We start from the raw sequence: 15704 nt of genomic DNA, 5'->3' as shown, positions 1-15704 counted from the left end.
GGCTTCTTACAGTTGCTTAATTATACTCAATTCCTTCCTGCCTCAGTGCCTTTGCACTTGCTGTTCCTCAGTCTGGAATGTTCTTCCCCCAGATCGTATCACCAGTTTCATTATTTGGGACTCAACTCAAAAGTCAACAACTCTTAAAGGTCCTGCCAGACCACCTCCATTTCCACTACATATTTCCTGACCCTGCTTATTTTCTTTATACAAGTCGTCACTTCTGAGACTCATATATTATTATTTAAAAAAAAATTTTTTATTGAAGTACAGTCAATTACAATGTGTCAATTTCTGGTGTACAGCACAATGTCCAGTCATGCATATACACACATATATTAGTTTTCTTTTTTTTTATTAAAGGTTATTGCAAGATATTGAACATAGTGGCTTGTGCTATACAAAAGAAACTTTTTTAAATCTATTTTTATATGTAGTGGCTAACATTTGTAAATCTCAAACTCCCAAATTTATCCCTTTCCACCCCCTTTACCCAGTAACCATAAGATTGTTTACTATGTCTGTGAGTCTGTTTGTTTTGTAGATGAGTTCATAGTGTCCTTTTTTTTTTTTTAAGATTCCACATATAAGTGATATTGTATGGTATTTTTCTTTCTCTTTCTTGTTTACTTCACTTAGAATGACGATCTCTAGGTCCATCCATGTTGCTGCAAATGTCATTATTTTATTATTTTTATGGCTGAGTATTATTCCATTGCATAAGTATACCACAACGTCTTTATCCAGTCATCTGTCAATGGACATTTAGGTTGCTTCCATGTCTTGATTAATGTATATAGTGCTGTTATGAACATTGGGGTGCGTGTATCTTTTTGGATTAGAGTTCCCTCTGGATATATACCCAGAAGTGGGATTGCTGGATCATATGGTAAGTGTATTTTTAGTTTTTTGAGGAATCTCCATACTGTTTTCCATAATGGCTGCACCAAACTACATATCCACCAGCAGTGTAACAGGGTTCCCTTTTCTCCACATACTCTCCAGCATTTACTGTTCAAGGACTTCTGAATGATGGCCATTCTGACTGGTGTGAGGTGATGACTCATTGTAGTCTTGATTTGCATTTCTCTGATAATTAGTGATATTGAGTATTTTTTCATATGCCCATTGGCCATTTATATGTCTTCACTGGAGAATTGCTTGTTTAGGTCCTCTGCCCATTTTCGGATTAGGTTGTTTGTTTGTTTTGTTATTAAGTTGTATGAGCTGTTTATATATTCTGGAAATTAAGCCTTTGTCAGTCACATCATTTGCAAATATTTTCTCCCCTTCCGTAGGTTGTCGTTTTGTTTTGCTTAGACTCGTATATTATTTGTACACGTCTTTATTGTTTGCCTTTGCCCACCAGAACTCAAGCTTCGGAGAGGAAGGACTTGGCTTATGTAATACTGTATCCTCAATTTCTAGCATACTTGTTGAATAAAATTGTGTCATTTTTATTGCAAGGCACAGTTCCTGAGATACAGTTTCACACAGGCAGACAGACATGGAAACAGGGAGTGCTGTGAAAAAAAAAGTAGTGATAGTGAAATGCCATTTTCAGGTTAAGTAAAACTGGGGTTCTAACCAGAACTGGCAGACGCTAAATTCCAAATTCCTTCCTCCTAACTCTTGATTATTATTTTTCTGTTTATTATTTCTTTGTGCTTACCAGAAAGGGAGCTGTCTAGCGGATTGAGTGTAATTTAGTGCCTGGCACACGTTAATAATAAATTGAATTGAAATAATAACAAAATCTAATATTATTACTATTGGAAATTCATGATGCAGAAAAAGATGGAACATCTCCATTAAATCAGTATTTTTAAAATATTACTATTATTGATGCAAATTCATTTATATTACCACAAGTTAGTCTCATAATTACAGTATTTATTCATTGAAATACATTGAACCCATTATTTGGGATACTTAGAAAAAGATTTCAGATAATTATTTTTATTTTTCCAAAGGATTGAAACAACTGGTTTCAGCTGCAGTGTGCATTTGTAAGGCATTAACTGTATTTTTGCATCTATTTGCCATGGCTTTTGAAAGCAAAGTTTGGCTAGATGGAGGGGAAAGGGGAGAAAAATATAAAAACTCTTTGTCAGATACTGACATCTGCTGGTAATTTTCCAAAATGCAACCTTGGACGACTCAAAACTATAACCGTGCTCAAAATTCTTTTTTTTCAAGTTCATGTAAAACCTGGGATCCAAATTAGAGTTATGTTTGAATATTAATGCAGTATAAATAAAATTCCAAGCTACCAAAACTACTGAGTGAATGGTTTCCCTACAAATACCAGTCTCAGATTTTTTTTTAATTTCTCATTAAAAAAAGATTATCATTATCATTTAAACATCTTCATGAGGCTAAATCAGCAAATTAAAGAGCCCAGAGCCCTAGCTTCTCTGCAGTTTCCCAGATTACAGCTAAATTAGTTTAATTTTCTCTGTCAAGTGCCAATCACAGCACTCCCTCTTAATTTCATGTGGAGATAATAAAAACTGACGAGTCTGAAATAAAAGACTTGCCTTTGCTCAGCTCAACCCAGAGCCCAGTGGTGACTCTGGTCTTTAGTGTGTCCTAGTCTGCACCTCTTTCAGACATGGTCACAGCAGCTCAGCAGTTTGTGAAGTTCAGGCCTTGGGAACTGAGTTGATCAACAGTAAAGGCAGCTGGCTGCTCTGGGGTGGGTGCGCAGACCAGCACTAGCGAGGCACAGCCAGGACATGCCCAATGGCCAAGTGGACTGTCCTGCTGTGGGGTATACCCCAGCCAAATGGGCTGCCGCTTTCAGATCTTTCCTGAATTGGAAGGCAAGTGCACTTTGCCCAAGGTTAATGGAGTTTAATATTTTTGATGCTCTTGCTGAAAGTTAATAGCCTGCAGTCTGGACACCAGCAGACTTTCTAGTTTAATCTAAGTGAGTGTGCTTGGGTTTGCATTGACTGATTCTTCTCAAGAAATTACACAGTGTTGGCTTTGAAGCTGTCTCTGATGTGAGTCTCCACATGCCTAGCACCTTCATCGTTCGGTGACCTCATGCACGTTACTTCTGCTGGTATGGCTCTCTGAGCCTGTCTCTACGCTGGACTTCAAGCTCATTAATAACTTTATATGTGGACCTATGGGGTTCCATGAACACCTCTGAAAGTTATGTGTTGTGTATGCGTATGTGAGTGTGTGTCATTTGATGATACACATTTTTGTTCCCAAAGTGTCCCTGAGCTTTCATCAGACTTTCAGAGTAGCCTAGAACTTCCCCTATCCCCCCAAAGGTAAGACTTCCTATGCTCCTGCTATCAAATGAGGATTTTAATGGTACACACCTACAAGGTTGTTGAGGGGATAGATTAAGGTAGGTACATGTCATGGGCAGAATGCCGGGCGTCTGTAAATGTTACTTTGGATAAGATCAGAATAGAGATCAAAACCATGATTAAAAATAAGAGCCAAAGTAAATGTAATTTGTATTAGTGTACTTACTTTGAATCGCTCAGTGACTGGCAGTATTCTCCTCATCTGGCCACATGGTACCTCCTGTCATTGGTCTGATGATGTTACTGCCATTGTCACAACTGGGCTTGATGTGACTGAAGGCAACTAAGCTGTCACCTTTGATGAGGTTAATTTTTTTTTTTTTTTACCATCACTCCCAGTGTACCAGCAGAAGAAAGTGCTTCTCTGTCAAATCAAGGGCTTCCAGATTACTCTCAGGGTTTATAAAGCACGTCTTCCATTATGTGATTAGTGAGGAAATCAAATAATGCTGAGTTGGATGCTTAATAAACATTAATTCCCATCCCTAGTTAACCTAGGAAAAACACAGTTTAATAAAAGGAATTCAGCCCCTACTGAATTAATCAGGTTTTATTTGATGGCCAGCATTGTCCAAAGTTCTGTCTAATTACTTAGTGAAAGCAAACATAATATAGTGAAAAGGTGTTGATTTGGAAATCTGAAACACTTGATTTTAAATTTCACTTCTCGGAGAAGATCTTGGGGTGCAGTCTCAGGGAGTTAACAAACTGCCTAAGACTCCGATTCTTCAGTTGTAAAATGGGGATTTTAAAAATTAATCTTTGAACTGTATTTTAAAAATAAGTTAATTTTGACAGAAATTACAGCCTTACTCCACTTTTCTCTATTATTTTGACAAAGATTTGGATGAGGTGTAATTATGACAACCTACCTTGAAATTCTAATTTATTTTCCCTAATAAAGTATGGTAGATAAGACTTTTAGGAGATTTCAAAATAGCAAAGGTTAAATAGTACCGAGATGATGTCTGATAAAAAAAAAATGGGGATTTTAATCCCTGAGTTATGAAGAGTCGTGGAAATAACCAGTGCACACAGGAGTCAAGTCAATTGATGATACATGGATATGTGAAGTCAGGAGAGTCCCTGACTTCATTCCCATGGGAGGAGACACAGGTGTGTAAAATACCTGGCAGAAGGTCCACTTGAAGGATATGGAGTGTTTATCAACCGGCTCCAGACTCTGGGGCGTGAACTCCTCACACTTCTGTGCTTGGACCCCAGCTGAGCAGCTCCCGCAGAGTCAGAGGCGGCCCGAAGCACAAGGAGGAAGGAGAGGCTGGGAGCTTGGGGCACGATGCTGCAGACACAGAATGAATCTGAGCTCACAGAAGCGTCCACTGCACCTGAGGCAGAGGGCAGAGCTGGGTCGAGGGGCATGGGAAGCAGAGCATGGTAGGTTTCTGCCACACGGCAGCAGATCTTGGGGAGGGAGTTCCATGCAGAGGGAACAGTAAAAGGTCATGAGGCAGAAACAGGTTTTGTGTTTAGGGTGCAGTGGGGAAGGAGGGGTGGGGGCACTTTCCCACCTGTTCTTTCCCTTATCTGGAAAGCGCCCCATTCAGATCTCCAGGGATGCACCTTGAGCTCACTGAGCCTGACCTCCTTATCTCAAACTGCCTGCCTGACACTGCCCCCCACCCCCACTGTCTTCTTCCTTAGCCTGCGTAGGGGGTAAAATGGTGGCTCCAGAAAGATATGTCCACATCTTAACCTCTGGAACCTGTGAATGTGACTTTTTTTTTTTTGAAAAGAATTTTTGGAAATGTAATTAAGGTAAGGATCTTGAGTTGACATCATCCTGGATTGTCCAGGGGGACCTAAATCCAATGACAAGTGTCTTTTTTAAAGCATTTTTATTGTTCTGTTTTTTTGTTTGTTTTTGTTTTTTGCACAGGGGTGGTAATGAGGCTTATTTATTTATTTTAATGGAGATACTGGGGATTGAACCCAGGACCCTGTGCATGCTAGGCTTGCGCTTTACCACTGAGATATCCCTTCCGCCTCAATGACAAGTGTCTTTATAAAAGACATGCAAAGAAGAAAAAGTGATGTGAAGATAGATAGAGGCGGAGGTGAGGGTTATATGACCACAAGCCAAGGAATGCCTGCTGCCATCAGAAGGTGGAGGAGGCCTGGAAGTGTCCTTCCTTCACAGGGAGCACCCCCCCACCCAGAGCCTTCATTTTGGATTCTTGGCTTCCAGGACTGTGAGAGAATAAATTTCTGTTATTATCCACCACCTGGCTTGTGGAATTTAGTTACAGCAGCTCCAGGAAACTAATATTCCTGCCAAATCATTGTCACTTATTTGTGACTTACTGGTATATTGTCAAGCTCTTTGCACTAGATCACAAGCTTCATGGGGGCAGGGACTTTGGTTCCCTGCTCTGTCCCAATGCCATCTCCCACTGATTCTGTCTCATGAAGTTGCCCTGCTAAAATAGAGAAGACTTGAAGACGCTGTCTTCTCCTTGCCTTGATTCACAGGCAGAACACCTGTGTTTCTACTTTGTGGATGACGCTTGACTCAAAATGAAATCATAGGTTAGGTGGGGTTTATTCAGGGAAATAGAAAACACAGTAGGTATTTTAGCAAAGGAGACTTAATATAGGATATTAATACACAGAGGTTGGAGGAATTCAAGAGGAAAAAAAGAGTCTGCACTGAGCTAATCCAGTGAATTATCCCCTAGAGCTGGTGCAACAAAAGGGGAGAGCTTGAGGTTTTCAGAATTTAGGAGCTTAGAGGAGGAGCCCTGAAGAGCTCTGAGGAAGAACATACCTTATCTACTGTTGGGTTCTCCAGGGTCATGAGGCTGTCCTGGGGATGCCAGAAGGAACCGGAGGCTAGAAATTGTGGCTGCTGTGGGCTGAAGGGCCACTGCTGGGGAAACTTAGGAACGGTAAGCAAAGAGGGAGAAGGAAGTTTCTTCCCCTGCACTCCTACTTCCTTCTCACTTCCTCCTGCCTTCAGAGTTCCCTCCCTGTTAACAGAATCCAGCAGGAAGCCACCTGCCTCTGGGGAAGTGTATTTTGTGCTTAACCGGAGAGCAGAATGTAGAGAAATGGATCTGGAGCTCAAAGACAGTATCTTGATACCTAGCATGAATGGGGATCATGTGCTTTTTGGCCTGGCATCGAAAAGCATAACCAGGATTCATCCTGTGCAACCCAGCATATACGTCATTAGTTAATTTTCATGACATGTTTTGCCTGATGTCTGTCTTCCTTATTGGACTTCAAACTCGATGACAGATCTCCTGAGGAAACCAATGGGTCTAGAACAATGGCCATCACTGAGCTGGCATTTCTAAAAAGTTAACTGCCTGACTGCTTCTCTGGGTTTTTCTCTCACTTGATTTAATGTTTCTATCCTGTATGTTACAATGAAAAGTCTTCTTTCCTTGTATCAATATGACATAACTCTTGCTCTATAGTGCTGTTATTCCCAGAGGCAGGGTGGTGAATGAAGGGGAAAGTTGGCAGGAGGCTGCCCTGGCGTCTCGATTCCCTCACTGAGCTGTCTGCACCAGACCAAATATTGTCAAATCTCCAGTATCTGCTTCTGTGTGTTTCATGTTGACAAAATCATGGGCTCCGGCAAGCAGACTTTGGGAAATTCCTTTACATTCTACCTTTCTGAAAGCTAATCATTTCCCCCCCAAATAATGTGAATCTGATTTAGTACATGGTTCTTAACCAGGGATGATTTTGCCCCGCAGGGGACTTTAGCAAAGCCTGGAAACATTTTCGGTTACTGTAAGTGGGGAATGATACCAGCATCTAGCAAGAAGAGGCCAGGAAAGGGGCAGAACATCCCACAACACACAGGACAGCCCCCACAACAGAGCCCTGGGGGTGTTCACAGAATTCTGGGTGTTTTATTATTGGTGATAGCTTTTACTTACCCTGAATTTTCACTGAGGGATCCAATATTATGAGGGCTGCACAAATTAACCAACGTCCTGTGCCTGGCACAGAGGAACCCCTCACTACAGAGTAACTGGATTTGTGAAGAAAGCACCTACATTCGAATGCATTCATGCTAAAATAGACTACTCAAAATGTACCTCTTGAACTTCTCCATTGCTTGTCCCCCCTCAAGGAATAGAAATCTTCGAAAGGGACACATTTCCCAGAGCAAATTTTTTATTAATGGTGTTCAGCAAGACCTTGGTCTGCACGGTCTAACTTACTGTAAGGGTTTTAATTGGAGTAACCATATTTCTCAAAGCAATAATCTCATAAGAATCAGAATTAGAAAAGGTCAAAATGTGAATCTATGGGAACAAGAAAACAAATGTTTGAAACTGGATTTTTTTTCCTCTCTCTATGGCCTGCCTAAGAGAATGGATTTATAAATGTTTGTTTTTCTAACTGTTAAAGCAATGCAAGTTTCTTCCAGAGAAACTTAGAAAATATGAGAGTTAAAAGAAGAGAATGATAAAAACGACTCTTAATCCAATAACCTAGAAAGAGATATTCCTAACATTTCAGCACATTTTCCTTCTTCCAGTCACTAAACGAAGGTCCCTGGGGCTGGGGTACTGCTCCAGCTTCGTACTAGACTGAGTAAGCTCAGCGGGATCTGTATTCTTGGCCCTTTGCACCATATCTGGCCCATCTCAGGGGCCATTTCTTCCCCCAAATGTTTGTCACTTACTCAGATGAGTCCTTAATTAAATATACGTATTAAGCTGTAAAATTCTATGAAAACAGCACACCGCTGAAGAGTTAAAAATCACAAGTTAACTTTTATAACTGCTTTTGTGTTAGGCTGTACCATATGAAATGGTCCATATAAACACCAATTTTTGACCTAAAAGTGGCAACTTAATTACAGCCTGTGTTATATCCCACGCTTTTTGAGGACGGACACTTTTATACCACCTGCAAAGCTTGGGTGAGAGCTTTATAGAAGGTTGATGTTTAAACTGTAAATACAGCATATAGGTGTGTGCTTTGAGGGCCCCCAAAGCCTTTCTTTGCATGAAGCCATAATTTTTTATTATATGATTCTGTTTATATGAAATACCAGAAGAGGCAAATTCACAGAGACATAAAGTAGATTAGTGGTTGCTGGGGGCTGGGGGAGGGGAGGAACGGGGATTTGTTGTTTAACGGACACAGAATTTCCTCTTGGGGTGGTGATAATGTTCTGGGCTTAAACAGTGTGATGGTTGCACAACACTGTGAGTGTCCTGGATGTCACCAATGGAAAATTTTATGTTATGTGTATTTGACCACTATGGAAAACAAGACCAAACCCATGTTTGTTACCTGAGTTAGCCAGTATTCTTTTGTTTGCAGGGGACTGCGTCAAATCCAGTTGGTTGTAAAAAGGGGAGTTGTGGGGGAGGGAATTCATTATATCACAAAACGGGGAAGCCAAAGGTAGAGAACTGAGACAGTGTGGTAGGACACATCCTCATTCTCTCTCTCCTCTCCTCCCTTCCTCCCTCTTTCACCTTTGCTCTCCTTGGAATATTGGCCTGATTCCCACCTATTATAGGTCACCTTCCACTATGTGGCAGTAAAAGGGGGTAGCACACAGCTTCACATAGATCCAGGCTTCCATCATCAGCTGAGGAACCCCAGACGAAAGAGGGACTCTCTGAAACTGTCCAGATAGTATTGGGCAGTGGTAAGAAAAAGATCTAGCACTCCTACTTCATCAGCTACATGATCCTCAGCAAGCTACTTAAGCTCTTTGAACTTTAGTTTCCTGATCTGTAAAATGGGAATAATCATAGTGTTACTGAACCAGACCCTTGGACTCTTTCATCAATAGAAATTGATAAGAGGCCAGACAAGAATTGCACATAAAGCTTAAAAGGAGTAGCCACAAGGGCAGGTCCGTGGGTTGGGCTGGAGAGGTGGCTTAGGCGCTCTGCCCACCCCCTTGGTGGTGCTGGGTGCAGGGATCATGCGCAGTGCCCTGCTTTTGCTCTCGGCACTGCAGAAGTGGCTGCTGGTTTGTGGCCTTTTTGTATCTTACTTTTCACAATTTGCCCCAGCTGCACATGCGTGCAGTTATTTTTGGTCCCTTCTAGTCTCTGTATTCTTTTGCTGGAGGAGGCATTTGTCCAGGTGCAAGCACTCTGGTCAAGGGTCCCAGGTCCCAGCCTATCTCAGTAGTATGTACTTCCTTGGGTTGTCACTGACAGTTAAGTAAGTTAATAAATATAAAGTGCTTAGGACTGAGCTTGACACATAGTAAGTGCTCTTGATAAGGGTTTGCTATTAGAATCATCACTGTCATCATCATGATCATGATGACAGTGTCTTCTTTGTAAAATCCAGGCCTTGATTAGCCGGCTGTGGGCCCGGGAACCCTGCTGGGCCCAGGGTGCTAGAGTGGGCAGGCCCACTGGAAGCATTTCTCACAAAGAATGAAGTTGTTACCAGAGAAAGGAGTGAGAGAACTGGGCGGACGTGGAGACCTGATGGCCCCCCAAGAGTCTACTTCTGCTTCTGAGAGTTTCAGAATCCCCACTCCACCTGGTCTAAATACATACACAGGTACAGTAGAAATCAGCCCTTGTTTGTTCACCAAGTGCCAAACCCAGTTTTAAGTCACTTGTGTTTGCTATATCATTTGTTCCTCCAAAGACTCTGTGTGATAAAGTATCACCGTGATTACACAGGAGGGAGGTGAATGAACTTGCCTGATGTTGCTGGGCCAATGCATGGTGTCAGGCAGTCTGTCTCCAAAACCTGAATTCTCAGCCACTAGGCTCTGCTGCCTTCTGCGTTAACAGCCATTAAAAACAAGTAATGAAAAGATAAGAAAGGAGTTGGGTAATGTGCACAGGTGGCATTTGTGTTGGCTAAAAAAAAGAACTTGTTTTTTTTAAGAGTGTAAGTGTGTAACAGGTTCTGCCTTAAAGGCAACATTTGAAGGAACAGCAAACTGCTGAAATAAAACCCTGTTTGCAGTTCCATTGTGAAGAAAAATGTTTGTCAGCTTGAATAAATAGTTGTACTTTGCTAAGTTTAAATCCTTCTGTCCTGCTGAAAACGTGGAGAGATTTGTTAGAGGGAACCTTTCAGGAAACCCCAGACCCACAATTGTCACGTATTTGTGATCTCCAAGCAGGCGTCCCTGACTAACCAGCTTAACCCAAAGACCTCCAGTTAAGCAAATAGATAGTTTCCCAGACAATGGAAGGATAAACCGGACCCTGTGGCATGAATGAGTTAATTGTCTCCCATTGTTGAGTCTTCCTCCAAACACCTCCGGGTGAGAAACAGCCTTTAAGACAAAGAAAAGTGCCACAGCTGGCAGTTAAATAAAGTGACATTTGCTTGTTTTGGCCAAACATCCCATTCTACTGGATAAAGAAGGAAACAAACACTCTTTAAATAAGCAAATAAGGAGGCCGGGACCCATTCCTGCTTGTGACAAAAGAGAGACTCTGCTTTATATTTTGAGAACTGAGACAGACTGAAGTCAAACAGATTTATTTAATAACAGAGTAAAAAAGAACAGCTGTGGAAAATATTTAGAAGATGATACACAGAGAATCACACACACACACAGTTATAGTTAGGGCACAGACCAAAGAATGGTGCCAGGATACCAGAGGGTTTTTCTTCTAAGTCTTATTTCCCTGAAATTTAAAAAAAAAAAAATCCCATAACTTTGTGATTTAAATGATGCAATTAATAAATGCCACTTATAAAATATTCAAATAGCACAGACATGTGATATACCCAGCCCTTTTTTAGTACCTGCTATGTGCCAAATAACATTCTAAGCATATTAATTTATTCAGTTCTCTGAACTCTACGGAAGTGATTATTACTAGCCCTGTTTTAGCAGATGGGGCAACTGATGCCCTGAGTTGGGAATTCCCTTGGATGAGATCACCCAGCATCTAAGTGGACCCAGGCAGTTGGATTCCAAGCTATGTGCACAGCAACTACTGGAACAGCCTGGGGTTCGAAGAAGTCATTTAAGGAAAACAGTAGAAGGGCCACAGTTCTGCGCTCCCCTGCACCTCACCCCCCACCCCAACCCTGCTCTGCTCCATTCCCATCCTGCCCAGGAGGTAAGGTGATCAACTCAAACTTATTTGCTGGAGACTTCCCCAGTTTTAAAACCAAAAATCTTATTTTCCAACTACCAGCAAATTGGGATGGTTGTTCACTCTACCTACTAGATACATCCCCGATAACAGTTTGTTTTGTATCTTTCCTATGAATATATAAATGTACTTCCATAACTTGGCTCACATAGACACACACACACACACACACACACACACACACTCCTCTGTGACCTGCTTTTCTCATGTCTCAGTGTATTAAGCAGCCTTCCCCCCTCCCTCTTTTTTAGTGGCTGCATATGCATTAATTGTAAAGTTGTATGATCACTCATATAACCATTCCCTCTGAATGCTCTGCTAGAGAAAAAAAGTATTATAAATGAAGAGGAATAATGGTGATATTTGAAGAAGAAGCCAACATTTTAAACAGAAAAAAAAAATGAAGGCAAGATAGAAAGAACAAGGGGAAAATTGCCAAGAAGCAGAAACAAAGAAGAAAAAGTTCATTGGAAGAAATGAGAATAATTTTATTTTCAGAGGAAGGAAAGTCTCAGTGGATGAATGTCGGGCGGTCAGGAATCGAGTTCTGGGTCCACCCCTGCAGAGCTGTGTGACTGTGGATGAAACCCTCCACCTCAGTTTCCACATCTGTAAAATGGGATCAGTAAGTCCTGCCCAGCCAGCTGGAGAGAAGGCCTGTGAGGACTGAGTATAAAATACTGTAAACTATAAGGCTTTATTGTTAGTATCCTACTTAAAGAACCAGCCGACAGGTGTGACTGTGAAATAATGGTTCCAAAATCACAGTGAGATGAAAGAGTATTAATTTGCTAATTCTCACACTTGTAGAATTCATCCAGGGAGAGTGTTGAGTGAAAATCAGGAGCCCCACCCCAGAATTACTGAATTAGATTCGCCGGGGGGTAGAACCTGCACATTTGTCATTTTTATGACTTGACTCGGGGAATTCTGATATAAACCATCCAAGTTTCTGAACGGAGGACCAGAATGCCACACAACAATAGAGGGCGCTATTCACTAGTTCTGCAATGAGAATGGCCGCTGCTGGAGCTGTGTTTTGCCCTGCCTGGGAAGGCTCACCTGGCTTTGTGACCACCAGGTCCCACTGAAAACTATCAAAAATGGCCTGTGACTCTTTATTAAGAGCAGAAAGAGGGCCATGAACTTCTGCTCAGCACCTGCTGTGCATTAGAACTTTCCACTTACATTATCTTTTTTTTAAAATTAAAATTTCCCTTGAGGTGGAAATGACATAAAAATCAACCATTTGAAAGCCCACAATTCAGTAGCATTTAGTGCATTCACAATGTTGTGCAACTACTACCTCTGTCTAGTTCCACATATAAGTTTTTATTCTAACAATATTCTAAAAGGTCACATATTTGTTATGTGCATTTTCAAGTGGCAGGAAAAGGCCAGAAGAGCTTCAGTAAGTTGTCTGAGCTTTGACAGTTAGTGGGGGGAAAAAAGCCAGGATTCAAATCCACATCAGCCATCCAAAGCCCTTTCAAATGCAAGAATGGAGGGAGGGGACCCCAGGATCCCCTATTTTCGTGGAAAATATGGAAACAGAACTTAGGACATTGCAGCTTTAATTTCAACACCTTAGTTTAAATGAACCAGTAGGTGTAATGGTGTGCCTCTCCCTGCCTTTTCCCATTTCCCACCTCTAATCAAATCCTGCCCTTTTTTCACAGACATGTTCTACCTGGATGCCCAATCCCAAGTTTACATTTAACCACCGGGTAAATCAACAACTTTGCCCTGTTATACAACCTCAGGAAAAGAAAGGGAACTTTCTCAGACTATAGGGAAACCCACAGAGAATAACACGTGAAAGGATGTGTCTTCAGTCCCTGGCCCCATGGGATCCAAGTGTGTTCAGTCCTGGTCTGCAGATTAAAGTGGAACGAACCCACTTTCAGGTAGAGTGACCGTGTAATTTATCCCCCCAAGTGGAGCATTTTCAAAAGGATCCTTGGACTGGACACCAGAACAACAGGCCACACCAGGGCTGTCCAAGACAAACGAAAATATACGGTCACCCGACTTGTAGGACTTCATACCAGGAGGCTGAAAAGCCATGAGTCCCTCAGCAAAGTCCCAAAGCAGGAGAAGAACAAAGTCTATTGAGAAATAAATGAGAAATAAGCACATAGAGAGCAGTAAAATTCAACCAGGAAAAATCAAGCCAAGTGAAATAGCCATGAAGATTTAAAGTTGATTGATTATAAAACAGTAGGGGAGAAAGGAGTGAAAAGTTAAAAAAAAGTACACAAGAAAATATGGACCTGGCTAAGTGAAGCGAATCCAGCACCTATAAAATGAGGAGAAGCATAAAAGATCAGCGAGAGCCTGTACCGAACCAATTAAGTGCCACTGAAATGGCTGTAAGAGAAAATGCATTGTGAAGCTGGAGTAGCATCTAAATGGAAGTCAGATGACTTAAGAGAAGACAAGCCAGCAAATGACTCATAGAAATATCTCTTGAAAAGAGAAGTTAACAGAAAAACAGAAACTTCCAAATAAAATGAAATCTACTAGTGCGGGGTCTGGTCCAGCAGAAGGTTTCTCGTGGTCTATTAAGTCTCAGACACAGGAGAGAATTGCCAATCCTGCTTCCAGCCCGGCTCACTCCACCAGGTTGGAAAGGTTAGGCAGATGACTGGTGTGTGTGTGAGAGTTTGTGTGTGTGTGTGTGTGTGTGTGTGTGTGTGTGTGTGTGTGTGTTTAGAGAACTGAGCAAGATAAATGTGGAGCTTCTCAAAGTTTAGCAAATGAGTTACCCAACTCCCAGCCTCCCTGACTCCCTATTCTCAGTCCTTCTGTCTGCGGGGCCCTTCCTGGGCCCGCACAGCATTGATGGCTTGAGGCCAGTGTGGGCTTAAAGTAAATACCATCTGCTTCTTGGCTGCAGGTATTACAAGTAGCAAAGATGGCCTGAGGCTGTGAGCAGGGTAGTTAATAAGGAGGGAAGGAAAGAAAAAAGATCACAAGCCCCACTGAGCACAGAAACAAATCTCCGGCCACGTTGCTTGCCCGGCAGTGCAATATTCCACAAGCAGAGCTGCCTGTGTGACTGGATTGTGATTGTTTTCCTCATTTCATCTTGGGTGATGGAAGCGCAAGCATTTGGGGATTTTAAAGGCCTGGACTCAAAGCTTAATTTTTTTTCATTGGTTGCTGAGTGACCTTGGGCATATACCTACCTTTAGGTCTCTTGATCTTAGTTATCTTGTCTGTAGACAGAAATATATCTCTTGTCTTGGTTCTTGTGAAGTTTGAGTTCCTCCTTGGGAACTCCCAGGGGATTCGTCTCCACCAGTGTGTGCTCACAATGAAAGCAATGAAAGTCGTTCTTTCCCCTTTCCCATGATAGGAAAGTGATGGCTAAAGGCGCAGCAGACTTTTAAGTTCTTGTTCCCCCGAGGTGCACAGGGGAAAAGAATTTAGTCTAACAACAAAAAGCCTTTCCTCTAACGGCTCTAGCATGAGTTATATCAGCGTGGGGATAACTGTTTCTACTTTATTCCTCATAGTGAAGGCAAAGGGGATGGTGAGTCAGACCTGAGACTTTATTCAGTCATGTTGAAGAATGGATGTCTGTTGCAGGTTCTGTGGCTGCTTTGCTGTGCTGGAAGGTGAGGGTCCTTGTGAGACAGCTTCTTGCAGAGCAGAGCCCCTTACGGGCTTTTAGAAATGCAGATGCAGGTGCAGGATTTGTTTAAGGCGGGTGATGAGACAAACATTTAGGAAGAGGTTATCGGGGACCAAGAGAAAGAAAAAGTGAATGAGGCCTGGGGAAGGGTGTGTCCCCAGCAGTAACACATCCAGTGGCAGATTTCCATGGGGGATGTTTCATGAAGCTTTAAGAACAGGTAAGTTTACCTGACAGCTGTACTTTGCTGGGAGGAAAGTCTCCTCTGCTGCCCCCAGCTTTTGCTGGGCATGGGCCACATAGTTGCCTTGTGCTAATTAACTCTTGCTGGAGACAACTCTTCCTTCAACAAGGGGCAGAGTAGGACAGCAGCGGCCAAAGACCAGTCACAGTTCAGAGAAAATAGGGAACCAGAGTAAGAAGCTACTAGCAAAAAAGTAACCTTCTCCCACTTGAATCCAACCCAAGGACCTCTGGATTTCACAGTGTAGATGGGAAGGGGCACTTGAGCCAAGAATTTTTTTTTAACATATAAAGGAAAGTGACTCAAAGAGCTGAGTTTTGGGGTTTGATTCACCGAATGGTTGACTTATAAATTCATTATCTCATATAATTCTCAGTGATTAAATGGTGATACTCTTT

General features: G+C 42.0%; 1 long non-coding RNA gene across 1 annotated transcript in view; it reads left to right on the top strand.

Moving 5' to 3' along the window:
* LOC123615958 (uncharacterized) overlaps positions 1 to 14606 on the top strand; it is a 55847-nt gene extending 41241 nt beyond the window's left edge. The window contains exon 3 of the long non-coding RNA XR_006723777.2: positions 13102 to 14606. This is a non-coding gene — a long non-coding RNA (uncharacterized LOC123615958). The remainder of the gene's footprint in view (positions 1 to 13101) is intronic.
* The last annotated feature ends 1098 nt before the right edge of the window (positions 14607 to 15704 follow it).

This window comes from Camelus bactrianus, chromosome 17 (assembly GCF_048773025.1).
Source record: "Camelus bactrianus isolate YW-2024 breed Bactrian camel chromosome 17, ASM4877302v1, whole genome shotgun sequence".
Classification (NCBI taxonomy): Eukaryota; Metazoa; Chordata; class Mammalia; order Artiodactyla; family Camelidae; genus Camelus; species Camelus bactrianus.
Note: the sequence above shows the minus strand (reverse complement) of the source record. Positions and strands in the feature narration are given on the sequence as shown.